This window comes from Dromiciops gliroides, chromosome 2, assembly GCF_019393635.1.
Source record: "Dromiciops gliroides isolate mDroGli1 chromosome 2, mDroGli1.pri, whole genome shotgun sequence".
Taxonomy (NCBI): domain Eukaryota; kingdom Metazoa; phylum Chordata; class Mammalia; order Microbiotheria; family Microbiotheriidae; genus Dromiciops; species Dromiciops gliroides.
In genome coordinates, this window is record NC_057862.1 from 234611918 (window position 1) to 234639895 (window position 27978).

The following is a 27978-nucleotide window of genomic DNA, read 5'->3' on the forward strand; positions in this document are numbered from 1 at the left end:
AATGCAGCTCAAGTGCCATGATCTTCACAAGGCCTTTCCTGATTCTCAAGAATTAGTGCTCCTAGGGGCAGCTAGGTGGTGCAGTGGATAGAACACCGGCCCTGGATTCAGGAGAACCTTAGTTCAAATCCAGCCTCAGACACTTGACACTTACTAAATGTGTGACCCTGGGCAAGTCACTTAACCCTCATTGCCTTGCAAAAAAAAAAGAAAAAAAAAGGAGAAGAAGAAGAATTAGTGCTCCTCCTCCCACCCCCCAAACCCCCTCTATCTTACATTTATCTGTACCTCTCAAAATGACTTTGTATATGCTTTGTATTTATTTATCTGTGAAAATATCAAATCTCCCCAATAGAATGCAAACGTCTCCAGTGCAGGAACTGCTTTAGTTTTGAACTTGGCATTCCTAGCTCCTAGCACTGTGCAGTGCACATGGTAGACACTTAATAAATTATATTTGTCAAACTGGGTGTGAATAGAGATAGAATTTGGGGATCTTCTACCTTGCTTCTCTTTGAGGGCACAAATCTCATTCCCTAGCTTCTTCTTATGTGGTTTCTTTAGTTCCATAAAGCACAGTAGCTCCTACAGTGGTAATACAATCTAATCTTGAATGTAGAATTATCAAAGATAATAGCAGAGCAAAGTCTAGGGGCATTCAAGGGAAGCAACCATTTAGGGCTTTATATTTTGGGAAGCAGACACAATGAAGGATGCTTTTAATATTATTACTTTTAAAAATAAATTTGTTTTAGGGGCAGCTAGGTGGTGCAGTGGATAGAGCACCGGCCCTGAAGTCAGGAGTACCTGAGTTCAAATCTGGCCTCAGACACTTAACACTTACTAGCTGTGTGACCCTGGGCAAGTCACTTAACCCCAATTGCCTCACTAAAAAAAAAAAATTGTTTTAAAATAAATGCTGGAAAATTCTATTCTCTCCTTATCACACATAAAAAAAAATACTTACATGCAGTAAAGTCACACGTGTATCATGTAAAAGTTATTTTCTTGCCTGAAATGCTCATATGTCTTGTGCTGGATGATGGTAATCATGACTTCAGCAGATCATCAGCAAATCTGTCTTCTGACATTGCTGATGTTCCCGTTTTAGAAAAACACTAACACCACGTAACATTAAGAAAACTGATTTGTAAGTGAACCTAAAAGAAAACTTACTACCATTTCACCCCGTTTTCCAGAACAAGTGGTTAAACAATTTAGAGAATTGTCTTACTAGGTGTGTGACCCTGGGCAAGTCATTTAACTATTTGCCTTAGTTTCCTCATCTATAAAATGAGTTGGAGAAGGAAATGGAAAAGCACTCGAGTATCTTTGCCAGGAAACCCCCAAATGAGGTCACAAAGAATTAGATTCAACTAAAACAAATGAACAACAACAGGAGCGTTATTGTTGATTAGAAACATTGACCAATGACAAATGGTCAAAGACTATGAACAGGTAGTTTTCAAAAGAAGTAATACTTTCAAACAACCATATGAAAGAAAGTTCCAACTTACTACTACAAAGACAAATGAAAATAAAAACAAAAACTCACTTCATATCTAACAGATGGACCAAGAAAGCAAAGGATTGAAATGGTAATTGTAGGAGGGGCTATGGGAAGACAGGTATACTGGTGTACTGTTGGTGGAGCTATGAGCTTATCTAACCATTCTGAAAAACAATTTGGAACTATCTCTAAAAATCCTTGTGCTGTTTGTAATGGTCTTGATCAGAAGTAACCATTATCCATTTGGTAAGATCAACTTGAGATTAAAAGACCTTTGTTGGAAAGAGGTATTTCCTATGGAGCCACACTTGCTTTAGTCCCTTACTAAGAGGACACAGGAGGGGCAGCTAGATGGCACAGTGGATGGAGCACCAGCCCTGGAGTCAGGAGTACCTGAGTTCAAATCTGGCCTCAGACACTTAATACTTACTAGCTGTGTGACCCTGGGCAAGTCACTTAACCCCAATTGCCTCACTTAAAAAAAAAAAAAGAGGACAGGGAACTTCTATGATTGGTTCCCCACTGATTGAGGATGATTGACTTGTCTCTTGATGATTGCTTAACAGACCAAGGAGAGACTGAGGAACCCCTTTCCTAGGGATTCATAAGTGTGAGCTATTATTATTGCTCTTATTTGATGAAGAAAAGAAACAATGAGTCATAATGAATAAAGAGCCAGGCTCAGAATTAGGAAGATATCAGTTCCAGTCCTATTTCTAATACATGCTGGATGGGTGGGTAACCAGTATTCTTGGGCAAATTTCTTAATTTCTAATTATCCTAAGGCAACTTTCTAAGACTGTAAATGACAGAACAATTGTATCTCTGCCTTAGTAAAAAGTTTCCTCTCATGATTTCAAAAAAACCTCAAAAGATTTACATGAACTGATGTATAGTGAAGTGAGCAGAACCAGGAGAATGATGTGCACAGTATTAGCAATATTCTTCGATGAAGAACTTTGAATGACTTAGCTATTCTTAGCTATACAATAATCCAAGACAATTCCAAAGGACTAATAATGAATCATACTATCTGCCTCCAGAGAAAGAACTGATATTGATTAAATACAGGGGGCAATCCAAGACTGAAGAGAGTATCTAGAATACTCTTCCTACTCTCCCATCCTTCCCTGAAAAAAAAATGGAAGATGTTAATTAAGTCTAGCCAAGAAAGGAGATGATCCAAGGAATAAACTAGAAATGGGGCCAGTGTGCATGGCTGTCCTGGTACTGAAGGGAAGGGTATTAAAACTCAGCTGGGGCCAGTCCTATCTCCTCAGATTGTTTGTTTGTTTTGTTTGTCCTTTGTTCTCAAAGAGGACCATGACATCAGGGTGATGTCATGACTTACAGTGAATTGGATTTAAGTGAGGGAGGGTTGTGCAAGGTCACCAGCCTCACACCCTCCTCCAGAGTCATGTGTGTCCAGTGCCAAGATATATATCAGGATGACTGGAGATGGCTCCAGATGGTGTTTTTTCTAAGGCAGTTGGAGTTAAATGACTTGCCCAGGGTCACACAGCTAGTAAATTTCTGAGGTGAGATATTAACTCAGGTCCTCCCAACTTCAGGGTCAGTGTTCTATCTACTGTACCACCTAGCTGCCCATCTTTCCCCCCACCCCCACTCCTACTTCCTGATGCTACTTAGAGGAAAGCATGTAAGTATGGTGAAAACTAAATCTATCAATGTTGAAAGAAGCTGAAATAGCTGGGGGAGAGGGGAAAGAGAGGGAACACCAGCAAAAGAGGGAAGGGTTGGGAAAATGGGCACCAGGGGAATATAGGAGGACAAAATCTAAAACATTGAATATTTCAAGAGGAATAAAATTCAATAAAACCCAGAGCATGAGCAAATAAATCAAAGAAGAACCTAAAATTTGAAAAAAGTATGAGTATTAAATCATCAAAGAGATTATAAGATTCTCTTAACAAATACAAGACAAAAGGAGATTAATTAATGTTTCCCAAAACACAGAAACCCACGGAATCCTAAAAATTTCATTAGACAACAACATAAAATTCCAGAAGGGTTCAAAAGAAAAAGGATATACAAAAGAGAAATTAGGAATAAACATAGTTCCCATTGTGGTAATAAAAAAGAAAAAAACCTCAATTATCAGATCAGAAAAAAATTGAATACAGGGTGGAGAGTTTCTTTAAGGAAGCAAAAAAGAGACTTGGAATTTAAATTTAGATTTGGAATTTAAAGATTTTAAAGAAGTCACAAAAAGCAGAAACTCAAATAACACACATATCAAAGTCACTGACCTTGAAGACAAGATGATGAGCAGGAAAAGCTTAAGAATCACACACAGAACTCCCAGAAGAACAGGACAATTTTTTTAAAAGACTGAACACCATAATGTGGAGTATAATATAAGAAAACTGCCCAGAACTTTTGAATAGAGAAGATATAACACATGTTGAAAGCATGATAGATCACCTGGAGAAAAATCCTTATCCTTCAAACTCCAAAATACAGAGTGGTTAAACAATAATTTCAGTGACAAAGAACAAATTCTTCAAGTAGCCATGGAAAGAATTCCAAATTTCTTTCAAACTTTATAACCTTTAAATATAAAGGAAAAGAAATTCAAATGGCCTAAGATTATTCTGAACACATTAGAAATTACAGAAGGGAATGGAATAATATATTCCAAAAAGATAAACAGTTCAAGCTGCAACCCAAAATTGCACAACCTGCAAACCTTAAGCTAATTATCAAAGATAATGATAATAATAAAAATAGCAATAATAGCTAGCATGTATATGGTGTTTTAAGGTTTGTGAAGTGCCTTTAAATTTTCCTCTTATTTTGTCCTCACAATAACCCTTTGAAGTAGGGGTTATGATTATCTCCATTTTACATATGAAGAAACTGAGGTTGAAAGAATTTTCAACAAAGGAGTCCTTTGAGGCATTCCCACAAATAAAAGCAGTTTTGAGTAGAATATCTGATTTATAAACACCCCCAAATAATAGAAATAAAAGAAAGATATATAGCCAGGACTGTGTTGGAGACAACTCAAACAGGAAAACAAGAGCCAATTGTTAAAATTTCAGCGTCTTTACAAGTCTTTACTGAGTCTTTACAAACCTACAGATCAGCACTTGATGTATTATTTTGTTGACTATGTAGACTTAAAGCAATGGAGAAAATGTAAATAATGTAGATTAAATTTAAAAGTGCATCCTGTGGAGAGGAGGATTATTAAACATTTACCAGCACACCTTTACATAGGTACAATTACCAAGAAAAAAATGTAATGGAATAAAGTTTAGAGGATTCTTTATTAAAAGAGAGAGAAAGAAATTAAACTATGAGTTTAAAAAAATGAAGGATCATCAAAAGATTAAAAAGCTCACAAAGGGATAAAAATGTAAATAAAATTGAAAGAAATGAGGAAAGGGGATTAAAACTCAGCTGGGGCCAATCCTATTCCCCCAGGTTGTTTGTTTATTTGTTGTTTGTCCTTCATTCTCAAAGTGGACCATGACATTGGGGTGATATCATGAGTTGGATTTAAGTGAGGGAAAGTCCTTCAAGGTTACAACTTAAAATGGCCCTGGATGGGTTTTGTTTGTTTGTCTGTTTTTTGGTTTTTAGTTTTTGGTTTTTTCCCAAGGCATTTGGGGTTAAGTAACTTGCCCATGGTCCACACAGCTAGTCAATGTCTAAGATAAGATTTGAACTCAGGAAGATCAGTCTTTCTGACTCTAGGCCCAGCACTCTATTCACTGTGCCACCTACCTCCAGCAAACTAGAGTATTCCAAAGTAAGAGAGGTAACATGATACATTAGGGAAAGGGCTGAGTTTGGAGTCAGAGGATGGGGGTTAAAATCTTGACTTGTTGGGGGCAGCTAGGTGGTGTAGTGGATAAAGCACCAGCCCTGGATTCAGGAGTACCTGAGTTCAAATCCAACCTCGGACACTTGACACTTACTAGTTGTGTGACCCTGGGCAAGTCACTTAACTCCCTTAATTCCACTTAATTCCCTTCCCCCCCCCCCCAAATCCTGGCTTGTCACTTAACTAACTGTGGGACTTTAAACAAGCCATTTAACCTCTCTGGGTCTCAATTCCTCAAAGAATCTCAAAATTTGAGAACTGAAAGGATCTTGACAGTTATCTAGTCAGATCCATATATAAATAGAAGCCCCACCATAACAAACATCCATCTGCTTCTTAAAGACATCCAAGAAAGGGAAGCCACTGCTTTTAGAGGAAGCCCATCTCATCTCAGACCAGCTTAATTGTTAGCAAGTCTTTCCTGCTATCAAACCTATCCATGCCTCCTTGCAACTTGTAACCATTACTCCTACTTCCACTGTGGCACCTAGCTGCCCCAAGTTTTTTTAACTAAGCAATAAATTGACAGGGAGAGAGACTGAACCTTTGAATCCATTAATGTAGGAAATTCTAGGTGAAGAAACATTATCTATTAATATGTAATCAGTCACACAGCCAATATAACAGAGGCAGGACTTAAACCAAGTGTTCCTGGCTTTAAGGTCGGCTCTTTTGTGATTGTCTCATGCTGCCACTCTGAGACAGAGGAATAAATGGACTGCTCTATCATGTGGTATGAGAAAAGCAAAAACATACATCATCTCTAATGGAAAAATACTAGAGGACTTTCAAGTAAGATCAAGAGTAAAACAGGGATGTCCATTGTCACTGCTATTATTTTATAGAGGTATAAAAATACTATTTATAGTGAAAAGACAAGATAAAGAAATTGAGGAAATAAGCAAAGACAAAGAGGAAACAAAATTAGTGTTTTTGCAGATATTATTATCTTTTTTTAGATCCATCTAAAGATTAAATTTAAATTAATTGAAATAATTAATAATTTTAGTAAAGTAGCAGGATATACAATAAATCCACAAAATCATCAGCCTTTCTGTATATTACTAACAAAACCCAGCAGGAAAAGACAGAATAAGAAATTCCTTTCAAAATAATCACATGATGCATAAAATATCTAGGATTAGACACATGCAGGAATTGTACAAATACAACTATAAAATACTTACTACAGGCTTAAATAATTAAAGGAATGTTCATTGATCATGATTGTACAGTGTCAATATAATTAAAACTGACAAAACGGACTAAATTAATTTATGAATCTAGTTTTGTACCAACCAAAACACCAAAGTGTTATTCCCTAGAATAAGAAAAAATAATAATAAAAACAATTTAGAGAAACAAAATTTCTAGAATCTCAAGGGAAATGTTTTAATATGATAAAAGAGAGTCTGGCACTACCATATCTTAAATTTTCTTGCTAAGTAGAAATCGTCCAAACCATCTGGTACTGATTTTCCTAAGTTGATTAGTGAAACAGATTAGCTACATAAGAACCAAAGGCAATACAGTACACAGTGCTAGATAAATGAAAGACTCTAAATACTAGGAGTAAGGACTCTCAGTTCAACAAAATCTGCTAGGAAAATCAGAGTATGGAAGAAATTAGGTTTAGAAAAATATTTCACACCATAAGCCAAAATAAGCCCCCAATGTATACATCATCTAGATATTAAAAGTCATATCATAGAGGCAGCTAGGTGGCACATTGGATAGAGCACCAGCCCTGGAGTCAGGAGGACCTGAGTTCAAATCGGGCCTCAGACACTTGACACTTACCAGCTGTGTGACCCTAGGCAAGTCACTTAACCCCAATTGCCTCACCAAAAAAAAAAAAAGTAATATCGTAAACAAGCTAGAAAAATAATCAAAATGGATAGGAGAGAAATGCTTGATTAAAGGATGGAGAGGAACACAGAAAAGAAAATGGTAAAATTTTGATTACATAAAATAAGAAAACTCATACCAAAAAGTCAGTGCAATGAAAAATGAAAGTGAAATAGTTAACTAAGAAAATGAAATTCTGTAGTAAACTTCTTTGAAAAAGGCAAGACTGGGAGCAGCTAGGCGGTACTGCAGTGAATAAAGCACTGGCCCTGGATTTAGGAGGACCTGAGTTCAAATCCGGCCTTAGGCACCTGACACTTACTAGCTGTGTGACCCTAGACAAGTCACTTAACCTGCATTGTCCCGCCCTCCCAACAAAAGAAAGGAAAAAAAAGGAAAAGAAAAAGGCAAGACAACAAGCCTTTATTAAATGCTTACTATGTGCCAGGCACAATGCTAAGCACTGAGGACACCAATATCAACAAAAAGAAAGATAGTCCCTGCCCTGAAGGAACTGAAAAAGGCAGGTGGAGGAGAAGAAAGATATCTATTTGGGAACATGTTGTTGATGAAGTCCAAAAAGTATGCCCTTTGACCCAGCAAAAACAACACTAGCCTCAAGGAAATCAAATAAAGAGGAAAAATATCCAAATAAAATTACAGGAGCACTTTTTGTTGTACAAAGTGAGTGTCCATCAGTTGAAGAATGGTTGAACAAATCATAATATACAAACGTATTATTATGCCATAAAAGTATTCTTTAAAATTTATTATTATTATGTATTTTCTTATTTTTCATTACATTTAAAAACAAATTTTAACTTTTTTTTAATTTTTAGATTTCTTCTCCCCCTCACTTGAGAAGACAAGCAATTTGATATAGATTATACATGTGTCATTTAAAATATTGTGGGACTAGCTGGGATTTCTAAAAATATTGCTACTTATAAATTAAAAGCTATTGCACCGCTATTGTTTTTATTTTTGTTTGCTTTGATTTTTCTATTGATCCATCCATGGGCTCCTGGGCTGGTCCTAAAAGCGATTAGCTAAAGTTTCTGAGAACTAAGCTTTCTGAAATAGGGTCCCCCCCTTGCATAACTTGAAGTTATGCAAAACATATCTCCATATTAGTCATATTGCAAAAGAAAACACAGACCCCCCCAAAAAAAACAAACCAAGAAAAATAAAGTTTTTTAAAGTATGCTTCAATCTGCATTCAGACTCCATCAGTTCTTTCTCTAGAGCTGTATAGCATTTTTCATCATAAGTCCTTCAGAAATTGAGTTGGATCATTATATTGCTGAGAATAGCTAAGTCATTCACAATTGATCATCATACAATAATGATGTGGGCTGAATTTAGGATGGTCAAATTGATCGTGAGGCAGCTCTAAAGAATTACAAGACTCAGTGACTCAGTTTCCCAAGTTTTATTGGAAGACTATTGACCACAGGGAAAGATTCAAAAGAAATATAGAAAGGTACCTCTCAAATAAGGAAAGATAGAAAGTTATATTTATAATATGGATACATTGATTATCAGTCTCAATATAATAATCTCCACCTTAGGGAGGTACAGGGGAAAGCCTATCCTAATTTAGAGTTCCTGGGGGCTTAAGCCAACCCCCAAGGTGGGTACTTTTTTCTGTGGAGGTGTGTTTTGGGGGTTTACACGTCATAAGGTGAATCTGGGGATAAATTTGACTTTTTCTGTGCGTGTCTCTTTCTGATTCCCATGCCCAGTTTTCAAAATATCTTCATTTATCATCTGTTTCTAGTCTGAGTTTCTATAACCTGTCAATGTATCATTGTTATAGTCTAAAGCCTTCATAGCCTGCCTCCCTATGTTCCCGTTATGGGTACTGATTTATGTGGGTAAGAGAACTTAGCATCCTGACTTGTAAGTTATCCATTAACTGGGGTCTGAATCCCTTTTAGAGCTCATATCTGAATTAGAGCTTGGGTCTTAGGTTTTTCTATTAGCCCCTTTTTTGACTCTTACATCAATAATATTGTTATTACCATGTACAATGTTCTCCTGATTCTGCACAGTTCACTTTGCATCAAATCATAAAAGTCTTCCCAGGTTTTTCTGATACTACCCTGCTTGTTATTTCTTATAGCACAATAATATTCCATCACAATCACATACCACAACTTATTCAGCCATTCCCCAATTGATGGACATCACCTCAATTTCCAATTCTTTGCCACTAAATAGAGAGCTGCTATAAATATTTTTGTACTTATAGGTCCTTTTTCCTTTATTTGATCTCTTTGAAATAAAGATTTGGTAGTGGTATTGTTGGATCAAAGGGTATGTACAGCTTTTTAGATGTTTGGCCATACTTTCAAATTACTCTCCAGAATAGTTGGATCAATTCACAACACCACCAACAGTACATTAGTGTCTCCATTTTCCCAATCTCCTCCAAAATTTGTCATTTTCTTTTTTTATCATATTAGCCAATCTGATAAGTATGAGGTAGTACCTCAGGTTGTTTTAATTAGCATTTCTCTAATTAATAGCAATTTAGAGCATTTTTATATGACTAGATAACTTTAATTTCTTCTTTTAAAAACTTCCTGTTCATATCCTTTGACCATTTATCAACTTGGGAATAGCTATTATTTTTATAAAGAGTCAGTTTTCCATATACTTGAGAAATAAGGCCTTCATCAGAGAAAATTGCTATAAAAGCATTTTCCCCAGTTTTCCTCTGCTTTCTGCTTTCCTTCTAATCTTGGCTGCATTGGGTTTGTTTGTGGCAAAACCTTTTAATGTAAGAGAATCAAATTATCCGTTTTACATCCTGTAATGGTTTCTATCTCTTGTTTGGCCATAAATTCTTCCTTTATCCATAGATCTGACAGATAAACTATTCCATGCTCCCCTAATTTGCTTATGACATCACCTTTTATGTCTAAACCACATACCCATTTTGACCTTATCTTGATACATGGTGTGAGATAGTGGTCTATACCTAGTTTCTGCCAAACTGCTTTCCACTTTTCTCAGCAATTTTTGTCAAATAATGAGTTCTTATCCCAAAAGCATGGCTCTTTATGTTTATCAAACACTATATTGCTATGGTCATTTTCTACTCTGTAAATGTGTATGGAACCTATTCCACTGATCTACTACTCTATTTCTTAACCAGTACCAGATTGTTTTGATGGTTACCACTTTTTTAATACCGTTTGAGATTCTGAAACTGTTAGGCCACCTTCCTTCCCATTTTTACATCGATTCCTTTGATATTCTTGACTTTTTGTTCTTCCAGATTAATTTTGTTATTATTTTTTCTAGCTCTATAAAATAATTTCTGGTAGTTTTATTGGTATAGCATCAAATAAAGTAACTTAGGTAGAATTCTCATTTTCATTATATTGGCTTGGCCTACTCATGAACAATTAATATTTCTCCAGTTGTTTACATCTGATTTTATTTGTGTGAAAAGTGTTTTGTAATTTTGTTCATATTGTTCCTGGGTTTGTCTTGCCAAGTAGACTCTTAAGTGTTTTATATTGTCTCATTTTCAGTGGAAATGCTAATGATTTATATGACTTTATTTTATATCCTTCAATTTTGCTGAAGTGGTTAATTATTTCAACTAGTTTTTTAGTTGATTCTCTAGGATTCACTAAGCATACCATCTTATTGTCTGAAGAAAAATGATAGATTTGTTTCCTCCTTGTCTGTTCTAATTCTTTCAATTTCCTTTTCTCTTATTGTTATAGCTAGCATTTCTAGTACAATATTGAATAATAATGGTGATAATGAGCATCCTTACTTCACCCCTGATCTTTTGGGGAAGGTTTCTAATTTACCCCCATAACAAATAATTCTTTCTGATGATTTTTAGATAGACACTCCTTATCATTTTAAAGAAAGCTCCATTTGTTCCTCGTAAAAAATGTAAAAGGGATGAAATTAAAATAATATTGGGAGGATTCGTATGGACTTATTCAAAGTTAAGTGAGTAGAGACAGAATCATTTTATATGATGATACAACATTGTAAAGGAAAACAACTGTGACTTTAGACCTATCATCAATGTAATAAGCAACCAACATTGCAGAAGACTGGTTTGATTCATGCTCCCCAGTTCTGGACAATAAAGAGAAGAATTAGACATAATACCTTTAGATATAGCCAATGTGTGGATTCATTTTGTTTGTACTTATTTGTTTCTATGAAGGGTTTTTTTTATTTTTTGGGCTGGGGAGTAATTAGAGTAATATCAAAAAAAGAAGAAAGGAACATTTCAATTGAAAGATTTTTTAATATATAAAAGGAAACAAAAAGAGGTTCAGAGGGGGACATAGACAGGCAAAGAGTACTGGGAATACTGTGATCAACTCAACATAAACATTTTAAAAGTTGCATATAATAGAGATTCGTGGTGTCACAATAAAATCCTATTTATCTGTTTTTTGTGTATGGGAATGGTCATGTTTGTCAAATTCATAATAAAAAAAAAGAAAATTAAAAAAAAAGAAAATCCGGAATAGACACAAAAAAGGCATTATCAGAATGAAAATGAGGTTAGAAATAAGAGCTCTTAAATCATAATTAACAACAAAAACCAAAAACCAGAGTAGAAAACTTAGACTATGGAGTATAGAATTTCTCCAAAGATTCTGAAAAAAGGAAAAAAGCCCCATTTGGAACTCAAATAAATAGAAGGGGAATGACCAAAAAAAAAAAAAGTGTCTTTTTTTTTTTTTTTGGCAAATGACAAACGATAGATAACTTTGCTGGATCCCATCTAAATCAAAGGAACTGACCTCACAAAGAGATAACTAAAGGGTCATATGATAAATTGGATGATAAAACAAAATCTGAATATTAAACAGCAAGAAATAACACTCTATGCTCCACCCAAATCCTGAACGTCTAAGTTTATCTTCCTCTCTTCTTGTTGTTTAGTCATGCCCTACTCTTCATGAACCATTTCTTAGCAATGATACTGGAGTAGTTTGTCCTTTCCTTCTCTAGCTCATTTTTTTTTTGCAAGGCAATGAGGGTTAAGTGACTTGCCCAGGGTCACACAGCTAGTAAGTGTCAAGTGTCTGAGGCCAAATTTGAACTCAGGTCCTCCTGAATCCAGGGCTGGTGTTTTATCCACTGTGCCACCTAGCTGCCCCCAGATCATTTTATAGATGAGAAAACTAAGGCAAAAAGGGTTAAGTGGTTTTCATAGGATCACACAGTTATTAAGTGTCTGAGTCCAGATTTGAACTCAGGTCTTCCTGACTTCAGGCCCAGCACTCTATCTATTGCACCACCTAGCTGCCCTCTCTTCCCTTCCTCCTAGTCAAATTGGACTACTTGCCATTCACTACATTCATTTCACTCTTTTCCACCTTTAATAGTTCTTCATACCATCCCCTTAGATAGAAATGCACCATCCTCGCTCCCTCCCTCCATAAAAATTCCACAAAAATATCCCCCATCCCTTAACACTCAGGTTAGGGTGGAATTCCCCATGAAGCCTTCCCTAATCCACCAAGATTGAAGCCACTCTCCTCTCCTCTAATTTTTTTTTTTTGGTGGGGCAATGAGGTTTAAATGACTTGCCCAGGGTCACACAGCTAGTAAGTGTCCAGTGTCTGAGGTCAGATTTGAACTCAAGTCCTCCTGAATCCAGAGCCAGTGTTTTATCCACTGTGCCATCTAACTGCACCTCCTCTAATTTCTTATAAAGCTTTGAAACTTTCCATTACACATATTCTTATTTGCTTTATAATAGAAGCAGCTAGGTGTTGCAGTACATAGAGTTTTGGGTTTAAGAGTCAGAAGGTCTTGTGTGGTAAAAATTATTTGTGGTAAAGATTAATATTGAAAGTTTTAGCTGAATCATTTGGGAGGGGCCACACCTGGCCCACCCTGAGATTATGTATACTACTGAGAAGGACCTCCCCTTTTGGGGGAGGGAAAATGGGACACCAGACTTCCCCTTTTGGGGGAGGAAAAAACGGAACACAACTGGAAGGGAGGGAACTTCCAGGAGGCAGGGAGTGTTCAAAGAGTTGGCATTTTTCGGGCTGGACATCAGTCTGGTGGAGCTCGGCGTGGCAGCGTCATGTTAGCGGTCTGGGTCTCAGAGTGGCACTGGAAAACTGCATACTGACCCTGGGGTCGGTGAGTCACTTATGGAGAACCCTAAATTCCTTTGAACTAGCTTAACTGGGAACGCTCTGGGATTGCGTGAACTAAGTTTAGAGTTAAGACTATCTATTTGTATTTCTACTTCCTTATTTCCTTAATTGGTTTCACCTTTGTGGTTAAATTAATTCCTAAGTAATAAAACCTGATCCTTTATGAACTAAAGCTCAGAGACTCCTTTTCTTATTGGCCTGGGAGGAATATATAAAAAGTAAAGTTCAAAGGGGAAATTAAACCTAAAAGAGTCCCTCTTATTTCCAGGACCCCAATATTAAGGCGAGTCACCCTAATACACTCCATGTATCAAATTTTGGCCCTCACACTTGAATTGGAATCCAGTCTGAGATGTGTGACTCTGGGTAAGTCACTTAACTTCTGACTGCCTCCATTTCCCAAACTATAAAATGGGGATCATAAATAGCACCCACCTACCAAGATTGTTGTGAGGATCAAATGAGATGATATTTGTAAAACTCTAAATACAGTACCTAGCACATAGTAGGCACTTAATGAATTCTTATTGCTCTTCAAACTACACATACATCATTTAGATTTTAAGTTACTTCAGGACACAGATAGTCTCTTATTAACCTTGTAAGCCCTCGTATTATCTAGCACAGTTCCTGAAATAGACACAATAATTTTATTTTACCCCAAACTATGTAATTTTTTAAAAATGAAATGCATCTTTCCTTATCTGTAAAAGAGAGATAGCTTAGATGATATTTCAGGTCCCTTATGGCTCCAAAAATGTTCTGATGATCTATATGATTCTAGTATCTGTAGTAACTCAAATTAAATGTTAACAGATGCCAAGTTGCATTCCTGCTGGGCCTGCTTTAATGAATAGATAAGACTCATCTGTAATTATAATATTGTTTGTATATAAATAGCTGCTATTAATGATATGAGAAATAGTTTGTTCTCTTAAGTAGGTCAAACGTTTGTACTTCAGCATTACTGATGCCATTTCTTTACTTAGTAAATCCTTTTTTTCAAATGTAATGCAGAGGTAAATTTCATGGGAAACTTGGAGGCCACAAATTCTGGATCTGCTAGATTAACTAGCTTTGACTTGAATATTTGCCTGGTAGTCCTTATAGTAATGTTAGTGTCCATCCCTTAGCACTCGGCAACAAATTCTTACAGAAAGTGTGGTAGAGTAAAAAAAAAAAAATAGTATAAGGCTGGGGACCAGGATATTTAGGTTCCATTCCTAGTTTTGCTTCATCATGACCATCACCACCATCTTCCTCATCCTCATCTTCATCATTATCATCCTTCAAAGATCTGAGATTTTGTTAATGTGAGTATATTCCTTTTACCGACCCTTCCTGTTTGATGAAATGGATAGTCTCAAGCAGTTGCTATAACCACACACATTCATTAACTTATAGTCAACTTTGTGATTAGTTTCTCTGAGCTAAGATAAAATGGTCCTCAGATGACAAACACAAAATCAATTGTTGGTGCCATTCTCAATGCTTTTCCAGCATGGTAGCACCTGCTCCAGAGCTTGTGGTCTGCTGGTTTAGTCTTCAAGAATATCCAGTCACGGGGGCAGCTAGATGGCACAGTGGTTAGAGCACCGGCCCTGGATTCAGGAGTACCTGAGTTCAAATCTGGCCTCAGACACTTGACACTTACTAGCTGTGTGACCCTGGGCAAGTCACTTAACCCCCATTGCCTGCCCCCCCCAAAAAAAGAAAGAATATCCAGTCACTATTTGGTACTGACTAAGAAATAGAGAGGAGGATGAGTGGAATAGGTTATGGCACACAAAACATAGCAGTAAATGAATATAGCAATCTTATATTTGATAAATCCAAAGACTCTGGCTTCTGGGATGAGAACTCACTATTTGACAAAACCTGCTGGAGAAAGTAGAAAATAATATGGCAGAAATTAGGCATAGATCAACATCTTATACCATATACCAAAGTAAAGTCAAAATGGGTACAAGATCTAGACATAAAGGGTGATACCATAGGTAAATTAGAAAAGGAAGAAATAGTTTAGTTTACTTGTCAGAACTGTGAAGAGAGGAAGAATTTATGACCAAAAATGAGATAGAGAACATTATGAAATGAAGAGTGGCTCATTTTGACTACATTAAATTAAAAAGGGTTTGCACAAACAAAACCAATGCAAACAAGATTAGAAGGAAAGCAAAAAGCTGGGAAACCATTTTTTTGTTATTCCACATATTTTAATAAGAGTTCTTTTGCCAGGCATTTAAAACATCAGTTTGTGTGGATAGACTCCATTGGAGAGAGAGAATACAGAATGCAGGTAGCCACGGAGCTAAGGAATCTTCTTGATTTGGGGCAGGATCTGAGAGTCCACTGCTTTCTGGTCAGCCTTGCACTGCTCTGTAATCTCATATTTCTCTTTTTCTGTATCAAAAATCTCTCCTTCTTGGTGTCTAGGTTTATGGAGCCTCTTCTTCTTGAAGTAAGCATCAGTAAGATGATTTGGAATTTTCACACCTGAAAGGTTAACCCTGGTAGAGGTGGCAATAACAAATTTCTGATGGGTTCTTTGCAGAGGAACACAGTTGATGGTCAGAGGTTCAGTCACCAGTAGCAAGCCACTAGCCAGCTGCTTCAGGAAAACCACTCACTTGCCCCTGTGGTGGCCAGTGAGCATGATCAGAACCGTGCCTGGGGTGATGCTAGATCAGAGTCTCCTCACATGCTGGCTGAAGGGCTTTTTGCCGTAACTTAGCAGCTTTCTAGGCACATCTTCAGTAGGGTAATACCTAGGCATTTTGAGGATCTTCACCACTCAGATCCCTCCATTCTTAGCCCCACCAGCTGGCTTTGAGATGGTAGCAGGCATTTTCTCTTTCTTTTTCTTTCAATCTGGGTTTTGGGTACAGCGTACTTGCGCTTGTACATGGCCCTCCAAGAATACATGGCAGACTTGGTGTATCTGCCAATCCCTCTGGCCAGGACCGGGTTGCAGCTGCAATGTTTTTGAGGCTTTTTCACCACCTTCTCAGCCACATCTTCCTTTTGGACCTTCTTTTCCTTTAGTTCCTTTTGGGGTTTTTTTGTCCACCATCTTGAGAGAAGGGAGAGAGATGGGAAACAATTTTTACAGACAGTGTTCTGATAAAGGCCTCATATCAAAAATATATAGAGAACTGATTCAAATATATAAGAATACAAGTCATTCCCCAATTGAGAAATGGTCAAAGGATATGAACAGGCAGTTTTCAGATGATGAAATTAAAACTATCCACAGCCATAGGAAAAAACGTTCTCAATCACTACTGATTAGAGAAATGCAAATTAAAACTATTCTGAGGTACTACCTCACACCTATCCAATTGGCTAATATGACAAAAAATGGAGAATGATAAATATTGGAGAAGATGTGGGGAAATTGGAACACTAATGCACTCTTGGTAGAGCTGTGAACTGATCCAACCATTCTGGAGAGTAATTTGGAACTATGTCCAAAAGGCTTTAAAACTGTGCATACACTGTGACCCAGCAATACCACTACTAGGTCTGTATCCCAAAGAGATCACGGAAAAGGGAAAAGGACCCACAAGTACAAAAATATTTATAGCTGCTCTTTTTGCAGTAGCAAAGAATTGGAAATTGATGGGATGCCCATTAATTGGGGAATGGCTGAATAAGTTGTAGTATATGAATGTAATGGAATACTATTGCGCTGTAAGAAATGATAAGCAGATGGATTTCAGAAAACCTTGAAAAAACTTACATAAATTGATGCTGAGCAAAATGAGCAGAACCAAGAGAATATTGTACACAGTATCAACAACATTTTGTGATGATCGGCTGTGATGGACTTGGCTCTTCTCAGCAATGCAATGATCCAAGACAATGCCAAAAGACTTATGGTGGAAAATGCTCTCCACATTCAGAAAAAGAACTATGGAGTCCAAATGCAGACTGAAGCATAATATTTTGACTTTTGTTGTTGCTTTTTTGTTATTGTTCTTACTTATTTTTTCTTGTGTTTTTTTCCCCTTTTGTTCTGATTAATGTGGAAATATGTTTAACGTGACTGTAATGTATAACCTATATCAAATTGCTTACCAACTTTGGGAGGGGGGAGGGAAGGGAGGGTGGGAGAAAAATACTCATTCCCTTATTCTTCTCCCTCTTACCCAAATGTTAATGCTGCAGACCCTAGCTATTAAGGTGAAAAGTACTGAAAACTGTAGTGGAGTAACACATGCTAGGCCTGGGCCTAGTAGAAAAACTGCAACTATATAAAGGTAACCAAGGATACAGTCAGATGAAGAAGGAAATGTTAAAGACAAATAAAAGAAATTGACATTAAGACAAGGTGACAAGTTAAACATTAAGCCATTTTATAACCTTCCTCAAAATATATTTATAAATGCCTGCTTTGTATTAATAATATACAATAAAAAATTTCCCTTTAATCTATTAAGGCACTTTTTGTTTTTGAGAGAAATATTTCTTGTACAATCTTTTTTTTCCCCTTGGTACCAAGACAAGGCAGAACCAAGGCCTCATTATTTTTTTGTTTTTATTTTTTGTTTGTTTGTTTTTGTTTTTTTGTAAGGCAATTGGGGTCAAGTGACTTGCCCAGGGTCACACAGCTAGTAAGTGTCAAGTGTCTGAAGCCGGATTTGAACTCAGGTCCTCCTGATTCCAGGGCCGGTGCTCTATCCACTACACCACCTAGCTGCCCCTGGCCTCATTATTTTTTAATTTAATTTCTTATTCATTTTGAACTTAAATACACATTTAAAATTTTATTTGTTTATTTATTTTAATTTTTCTCAATTACATGTAAAGATATTTTTTGAGTTCCAAATTTTTCTCCCACCCTTCCTTCCCTCCCCCTCCCAAAGCCAATAAGCAATTTGATATAGGTTATACATTATAATCATGTTAAACATATTTCCACATTAATCAGAACAAAAGGAAAAAAAGCAAGAAAAAATAAACAAGAACAATAACAAAAAAGCATAACAAAAGTGAAAATATTAAAGACAAAAATTTTTTTAAAAAGATCACACAGCACAACATAAAAAGAGGATTTATTATGGAACCACAATTTTACACTTCATGCTGTTTACTTTTTTTAAACTCTATGCTAAGTGCTACTTTGTCTTTTCCTTCCTTCCTTCCTTCCTTCCTTCCTTCCTTCCTTCCTTCCTTCCTTCCTTCCTTCCTTCCTTCTTCTTCTTCTTCTTCTTCTTCTTTCTTTCTTTCTTTCTTTCTTTCTTTCTTTCTTTCTTTCTTTCTTTCTTTCTTTCTTTCTTTCTTTCTTTCTTTCTGTGGGGCAATGAGGGTTAAGGGATTTGCCCAGGATCACACAGCTAGTAAGTGTCAAGTGTCTGAGGTCGGATTTGAACTCAGGTCCTCCTGAATCCAGGGCCAGTGTTTTAACCACTGTGCCACCTAGCTGCCCCCTACTTTGTCTTTTTCAAAGCTACTCTGCTTTCTATACTTCCTTCTACATTTTCTTTTATTCTCTGCTATACAGTTTTAATATTATTATTTTAAATTATTATTTATATTTTTTTTCAAATATTTAAAGTGTTTCTGGTACATTCTAAGATGAATGGGAAGAAAAAGGCAAGGTATTCAATTGGCTTAGACAGAAAAACCAAGAGAAATACTTCTCTTTGTTCTGGCTTAAAAGATTTTCTCTTTAATAACAATAAGAGAGACTGTGGTAATAGAGAATGCTAGACTCAGGGCCAGGAAGATCTAGGTTTTGAATTCTACAATCAATTAATCATCAAACATTTCTTAAGTATCAACCATATGCCAGGCACTGGGCTAGGCTCTAGAGATATAAAGACACTATCTACATCCAGGGAAAGAACTGATAAATAGAAGTATGTCTAGAATGATTTTACACAGATATACATATTTGTGTCTACTGGTAGCCACATCTAGGGCAGGGTGGGGACTGGTCGGGGAGGGGGGGAGAAATTTACATGATAACTTTATTAAATATTTAAAAGGAATAGCAAGTTGTACATAACAGATGTGAAGCTTCATGTGCATTCTGTTTTTATTCTGTTATAGAAATATTTGTTTTATTTCATAAATTAAAAAGAAAATACTTTTCTAAAAGATAAAATCAAAATCAAACCCTGTCCTCAAAGAGTTTCTAATCTAACAAGGGGAGGCAACACGTACAGGTAGAGATTTACACAAAATAGATATATAAGTTAATTTTCATGGGGAGGTGCCAGCAGGTGGGGGCATCGGGAAATGCCTTGTGTAGCTTCTGATCTGCTCCTTAAAAAAAGATAAGGAATTCTGAGAAATAGTTGTGTTGGAGTGCATCCTGGGCATGAAGTGCTATGTACATATGAAGAACAAAAATAAGGCCAGTTTGCCTGGACTGCAGTGTTTGTAGGGGGCAGAAATGTGTGATAAGGCCAGAAAGGTAAGTTGAGGCCAATTTGTGGAGGGCTTTAAATGCCAAGCTAAGAAGTTTTCCAAGCAAAAAATCTTTGAAGCAGCATTTAAATAGGTAAATGATGTTGTTAGATTTGAACTTCGAGAAAATTATTTTAGCAGCTGTGTGAAGGACAGATTGAAGAATGGAGAGATTTGAGGCATGGAGACCAGGTGGTGCAGTGGATAGAGTGCCAGGGGCTGGGGTCAAGAAGACCCGAGTTCAAATCTGGACTCAGACTTTTATAAGCTCTGTGACTCTGGGCAAGTCACTTTACCCTGTTTGCCTCAGTTTCCTCATCTGTCAAATGAACTGGAGAAGGAAATAATCTGCTTCGGTATCTTTGCCAAGAAAACTCCAAATGGGGTCAAATAGTCAAACGTAACTTAAAATGACTGAATGATAACAGCCGCAGCAGCAGCAAATCTAATCCAGAATGTCCAATAGGAAGTTAGTAAATCTCAGAAGAAAAACTAAGTCTGGACATATAGATCAATCTGAGAGTCATCTGCATAGAGATCATTAAATCCACGGGAGCTGATGAGTTCACAGAGAGAGAATAAAGAGAAAGAAGAGAGGAGCACCCAGGACAGAATCTTGAGGTACATCAACATTTAATGGTCATGTTGTAGACGTTAATACAACAGAGGAGATTAAGAAGAGATGGTCATGGGGTAGCTAGGTGGCACAGTAGATTAAGCACTGGTCCTGGAGTCATAAGGACCTGAGTTCAAATCCAGTCTCAGAAACTTACTAGTTAGGTGACCTTGGACAAGTCATGAAGGAAGGAAGGAAGGAAGGAAGGAAGGAAGGAAGGAAGGAAGGAAGGAAGGAAGGAAGGAAGGAAGGAAGGAAGGAAGGAAGGAAGGACTTATGAAATCCCTACTATATATGGCACTGTGCTAAGTGCTTTACAATTATTATCTCATTTGATCCTCACAACAACCCTGGGGGGTAGGTACAGTTATTACTACATATAATTATTATATGTAAAAGCTACTTTGCTTTTATGGTTGAAGAAACTGAGGCAATGAGAGATTAAGGGATTTGCTCAGGGTCGCACAAATAGGAAGTGTCTGAGGCTGAATATAAACTCAGATTGTCCTGCCTCCAGCACCAGTACCCTGTTCACTGTACCACATAACTATCTGTTCTTACAAAGCTTACATTCTCCTGAAGAAATATGCTGTTATTATTTTGTCTGTTAGTCTTGTCCAACTCTTTGTGACCCCACTTGGGGTTTTCTTGGCAGAGATACTGAAGTGGCTTGCCATTTCTTTCTCCAGCTCATTTTACAGATGAGGAACTGAGGCAAACCAGGTAAAGTAACTTGCCCAGGGTCACACAGCTAATGTCTTGAGGCTGGATTTGAACTCCAAGTGTTCCTGACTCCAGGGTGGCACTCTATTATTCACTTCACTACCTAGCTGCCTGATGCCAAGTCAGTCAATACAAAACAAAAAGGAAACAATTTCAAGATTGCTAACACCCTGCCAGATCAGAAGAATTGCATGGAGGAAGTGGTACCTAAGTTATGCATTAAGGTGAGCTAGAAAGTCTAAGAGGACAAGATGAGGATCAGGGATATCCTAGGCTTGGGGAACATCTTGTACAAAGACATGGAGATGAGAAATAGAGGCCCAATCCACTAATACCAGAAATGAAGGTCACTATGAGATGTTAGAGTTGCATATCAGGCTGTGGGCAAAGCATTCTTTGGGCCAGGTTGTTTTAAGATGTTCAGGAAAAAGGTGAATCAGAAAGGCAGAAGACAGGAGAGGAAAACCTTCCTTTCCTCTATCTATTCCTCAGCCCATCCCTTTCTTGGAACCATAGTTTATCCCTCTCTCACTGAATCCTTAATAATGGAATCAACCTTTCAATGACTAACCATAAGAAAATAGAAAGAATTCAAAAGATTAATAGCAATAAAGCCTTGGCTTTTCCCATAAATATTTGAACCAAAGAGTCATTGGAAATAAATGTTATCTTCCCTCAGAAGGGCAAAGAGCTAATTGCTGTTTAAAATGTGACTTCTTAAAGAAGTATGGGATATATATGTGTGTGTGTGTGTGTGTGTGTGTATAAATTTTATATATAGAGAGAGATCAATATAGATACATGCACAGATATATGTATTTACATCTATATATATATATGCCTTGTTTTGATTTAAATTTATTATTTTATATAATGCTCAGTTATGATTTGGGGATCTCCAATGTCCTGTGTAATTTAAGATTCTAAATGTGGATTCTAAACTGTTCCCCCAGTTTGGGGGGAAACTGACTAAAATCACTGCTAAAACGAGTTTAGGTTTTTAAGGGTTTATTGAAAAATAGAAAGAAAAAGATTGAGAACAGAATTCCAACAGCCTGACATTCCTATCTTTCCTCAAATTTCCTGTGAAGTCCTCTGCCGCCACCACCACCATCAAGTCAGGAACCCAAAAAGAGCAAGAGCTCTCCCCACGCAGGCCCTCTTTCCTCCTCCCTGTCTCCTCTCAGAAAATAGGAGGCTCCTCAAGTTGATTGGCTGGTAGCCTTTATAGACAGCACCCATGAGCAAACATCACTTCCTGACGCCAAGGAAAAGCCACATGGCCTTGCCCTTTGAGGCATTTTCCTCATGGCGGAGCTTTCCCACAGCAAGTCTCCAGTAGGTGGCATCATTCCAATTATTACAGTCCCTGATACTCAAGTAATTATTTGCACTGGAAAGTACTCTGTAAATTGTAAAGTGTATAAATGTGAGTTATTGCTATTATTATTCCTATTTTCCCCTCCTATCATTTTCTTGGCATCTTAGGTGATATTATTAACACTTTGCTGCCTCTCACTATACCTTTAATACTTATGCCATGAACACCGACATCTATGTGTGAATATGAAGTACACAGTAATTAGGACATGGATGACTGAGGACCTCAGCCAGTATTGCTTATGATGGAAATCTATAATTTTCAATCTTCCATTATCTGTATCTGAGAAAGGAAGTCTCACTTAAAGGACCCTGGTCAGGCCTACCTAATCCCCCTCTTTAGCCTCTCTCTTTTTGTAGACTCACTCTTTCATCATGCACCCAAGCTGTCAAGTTGAGACTCCCCTTAAAGGTGACAGCTGCTACAACTACTCTCAGGGGTCTAAAGGTAAGGGGAGGGGGCATACTCATACTACTGGTATGTATCTCATTAACAGATCAGCCAGCTGACTCAATTCACCCTTATTTATTTTTATTTTTTAAATTTTTAATTATTTTTTTTATTTTGTAGGGCAATGAGGGTTAAGTGACTTGCCCAGGGTCACACAGCTAGTAAGTGTCAAATGTCTGAGGCCGGATTTGAACTCAGGTCCTCCTGAATCCAGGGCCAGTGCTTTATTCACTGTGCCACCTAGTTGCCCCAGTCAACCCACCCTTAACAGAAGAATGTATTCAAAAGTTAAAGCAAGACTAATAATCACATAACATTCCACCCATAAATCTGGAGCAGACTTTCTCACCAATGAACATGGTGTACATCAGAAAAAGTGGACACAATTTAATGTACCACTGTAAGAAAGCACACGCGTAGAAAATACACATGGGCAGGGAAACTCATGACTCTGAAATTGTGGGCCTAAATGTCCTTTTTTCCCTTTTTCAAGGGGTAGCTGGTGATGTGGTGGATAGAGCACTGGGCCTGGATCAAGAAGGTGAGTTCAAATCTGGCTTCAGACACTTAATAACTATGTTACCCTGGGCAAGTCACTTAACCTCTGTCTGCCCCCAATTTCCTTATCTGTAAAATGGGGCTAATAATAGCACCTACCTCAAAGGACTATGGAGAGGATCAAATGAGGTAATAATTATAAAGTGCTTAGCATAGAGCCTGACACATAGTAAGTTCGATATAAATGTTATCAATTATTGTTACTGGGGGGGTGTTGCCCTTACAAAATTTGCTGGTGGCTGTGCTGGTCTGCTTCTGGGCAAAGGGACTCTGCTACTGCAACATTACCTCTTCACAGCCAGAATAGTAATATACTCTTTCAGAAAGGGCATAGATCCTGAGCATGGGATTTGCCAAAGCTTTCCAGTTCTGCTTGACTCTGAGAGACTTCCATCTCCAAAGAAGTACAGAGAAGTATTTTCTCTCTTCCATACAGCTCTGAGGGCTTTTCTTAGGACAAACTTGGTTCAGGGCTTTATCTTCACCATGAGAAACATCAGTCTAGCCTATATTGAGCAATCAACTCCTCATCTCTCCTGACTAAACCATAACTAGGCAATTTATCCAATAATCAAAAAACAGTTCTGGGGTTCAGGGTTACCCAATTACTAACTCAAACATTCTTTATTCAGAAATACACAAATGAGAAATGGGAAATAAGACACTAAGACCAGTTTTTTCCAGGGATAACTACACTGTCTCTGCTTTCTTAGTGGTTTTTTTTTTCCATATCCATGGCTCACATTTATCTTACTCCTTGCCTCTTTCAATCAGCAAAATTGTCAAAGTCTGAAAGAGGTAAACCCTTCCAACAATCCATCATTTTTACTCCTCCATCATCCCAACCTGTGAAGAGATGTTTAAGTCCTAGTTTAAGGACCATACCTAGGCATGTCTGAAGGCACCTACCCTTTGGATCATCAGTTTAGTAGTTAGTGACAGAAGAAGTTGCTGATTTTCCATTTAGAGTGAATTATCTGACCGCTTTCTCCATCTCTCAATAAATAAATCAACTCTCTACAAACAGCCAGAGAAATTCACAGAGGCCCCATCCTTTTAATGTGGGAAACCAGCACTGCTATTTTTAGGTAACCCATTTGTTCTGCTATCTCACCCCTCTGTGGATAGACCTCTTCTCCTCACGTGTGTGTGTGTGTGTGTGTGTGTGTGTGTGTGTGTGTGTGTGTGTTCTCATGGTAAGCATACTGTCTGGGACACTCTTTCATTTCCAGTTCTTTCTACAAGACACCCACTGCCTTGCCTTCCCAACCCTACTCCCACTCATTCTTTTTTGTTTTGTTGAAGCCTTAAAGACAGCAACTACCTCAGTTCTACTCTTCCCTTGAAACAATGGCTCCACTCCTTTCATTTTAAAAGTGAGTATGATGCTTGGAAAAACAGCAAAACACCTGGGAACCAGTTACCAAGCATAGCTTAACTTTCCCTTCCATCATATATTAGTCAGTGGAGTATGGTATGGAGAGAAGACTATGTTCAATTCCAGGCTATGGTACCTATTATGACCTTAGACAGGGAACAACAACCTCTATAAAGCTCAGTTTCAATATATGTAAAAGTGAAATGAATAGTACCTGCCCCACTTACCCCAAAAGGTTACTGTGAAGTACCTTGTAAACTGTAAATAGAAATACATACTGCTATTTTCATCTATCACAGGTCAGACTCTTACTAGGAGAGTGAAATTGGTGTTGATTTCCGCAAACCCATGGAAACATGGAGATGAGGTAAGTCAGTTAATGTTTAAAAGGTTGAGAGTTTAGTTAAACTTCTTGAGGGCAGTGACCTTGTCTCATTTATCTTTCTATCACTCTCTCCCTACCAATCAACAGCAGTGTCTTGCACATAGTAGGTGGTATAGGATTTATAAGCTAGGTAGAAACATTCAAGAAAGTAAGGGGCCATGTGTTTAGAGTTCTTTGAAGGAATCTGTGCTGTTAAGGTCAAAGGGTAACAGCCGTGATCTGTTGTCTCCTGCAGGCTTGGTCTGGGTTCCCATACTGCTTACAAGGAAAGACAGAAAGAACCACAATCCTCCAGGCAAGAGATGTGACTGAGAGGTTACCCTAATAATGACATTTGGAGACATTTAAAATGACAACTAAGCTACTTTCTACCTCCACTGAGGACAGAGCAAAAAGGAAATAGGCAAACTGAAATACAGACAGAATGAAGAATTTTCCTAATGGAGAAGGGACCAGAGGAAGATCCTGTGTCCTTGTTCCAAAATATGCAGCCCTGACTAAGAAGGCATCTCAGTGACCCTACCACCACTCGGATTCTCCCATTTCTGGAAATATAGACATGTAGTCCCCTCAGCTGAGGTCCCCTGCACGGGAGCTTGACCATACCTCACAGTAGATTGCAATTTGGGGAAATTTCAAGGCAAAACAAGGTCTCTCTGGCAAGAAAAGAAAACAAGGAAAATGAACACGGCCCGATCCACGTGATCCAAATACCTGTGACTCAGATTTCAAATCAGGCCACAGAGGAGCAGAGTTGCTTCCTATGGTTGATGTGTTTTTCAAAGTATTCTAACAAAATGATGAAATGATGTCACAAAAGATAAATCACTGGCATGGGGAAAATAACCAGACAACCTTGCCACTTGCTACCTGTCATTTCCATTTCGACTTATTCTTTAAGCAGGAGACCCACATTTTCCTCATCATCTTGACTCTCCATTTTCCTGAATAAGCAGTGAAAAGCCTGTCTTGCTCATTTATCTCTGCCTCCCTTCCTGTCTCCTCCACCCCCTTTTATTTTGGCTCAGGAACGTGTCCCCAGCATGTCAACAGCAGTGGGAAGTAACCTAATTAGTAGTTACTTGATAGTCTGCCCACCCTGATATCCCACTGGTAATTCAGCAGCCCTTTCTGCAGACGTGAAAAGATTTCCGTGCTAATTAATATGAGCACAGGGAATTTGGGGATGGACGGAGGCTGGGAAATCCATCTCAGTTCGTCTCTCTTTCTCAATTGCAGATGTTTTCCTCACAATTATTTTCTTTCCCCAAACTCCTCCACACTAACCCACCCCTCTCAGATCTCATCTTCTGCCTTTATTAAAAACTGGTTACGCTGGCGACTCTGGATTCTGTCCCTGATGGCCCTTCCTAGGAAGAAGTTATTCTCTACAGGGTCTCATTCTGCTTAGGTTCCTTTAGCACCTAACACTTCCAAAGGGTAAGCAAGTTCACACTTCACAGAGTGCACCAATGGCCTTGCCTGTTCCCTGTTCCCAGACCCCATCAGAACAGCACAAACCTCATGGAGGTCCCCCTCTTCAACCCTTCATTCCCAAACAAATACAGACTGATCCACTGTCATTTTAAATAAAACTCAGCTTCAGTCCCTGGGCCACGGCTGGGTCCTCTGTAGAATTGTCTATTTGCATTCAAAGCATTTCATGAAGAAGGGAACGACCATACACACATACCCTCCTCCTTGGCAGCTCCTACAGGAGGCTGGTCTGGTGTCTCCTGGAAACCCAAGTGTTAGGATCCAAGGAGTCAGGGCAAGCTGGAAGTGCTCATGGATATGATGACAAGAGCCACTAAGGAAAATGGTAGAGGGTCACAAGGTCAAGATGATAAACATAAGCATGATGCTAATGAAGAGATTAATGATAGTTTCACTTTGGGTGCCAAAGGAAAGTAAGATGCTCTTTCTTTCAGTTATTAATTTAGGCACTGTAGCCAATGATCTCAAATCCAATGCTTTTTAAATAGAATTTTTTTTGGGGGGGTGGCACAGGGCGATGAGGGTTAAGTGACTTGCCCAGTGTCACATAGCTAGTAAGTGTCAAGTGTCTGGGGTTGGATTTGAACTCAGGGCCTCCTGAATCCAGGACCAGTGCTTTATCCACTGAGCCACCTAGCTGCTCCAAATGCAGTGCTTTTTAATATTTCTTTCCCTTCTTGTTTTGGTGGGGAGTGAGAATCTAGGATGCAACATTGCATAAGAATGCAACTTTGAGTGATATAAAAGAGGAAGGAGATTGGATGGGTGTTTTTTCCCCTCAACCTATATATACTAAGTTAGTAATTCAACTGTTTAGCTCTGAAATTTCCATAGCTGAAGGGAGTTCTATACAGGGTAATGTAGTAATGAATTCAGTAAAGTAAGTCGTATATACTACCTGGACAGCTAGGTGGTACTGGGTTAGGAATCAGGAAGACTTATCTTCATGAGTTCAAATCTGGCCTCAGACACTTACAAGTTGTGTGAACTTGAGCAAGTCACTTAACGTCATTTGCCTCAGTTTTCTCATCTGTAAAATGAATTGGAGGAGGAAATGGCAAACTACTCCAGTATTTTTGTAAAGAAAATCCCAAATGGGGTCACAAAGAGTCAAACACAACTGAAATGACTCAACAACTCAAACAACTACCCTAGTTAGAAATGGCCAAATTCCACCAATGAACAATATTTAAAA

The 27978-nt window shown here is 37.9% G+C and overlaps 1 pseudogene; it reads right to left on the reverse strand.

Annotated features, from left to right (window-relative positions):
- Window positions 1–15620: 15620 nt before the first annotated feature.
- On the reverse strand, window positions 15621–24808 carry LOC122743312 (annotated as a pseudogene).
- Window positions 24809–27978: the final 3170 nt, after the last annotated feature.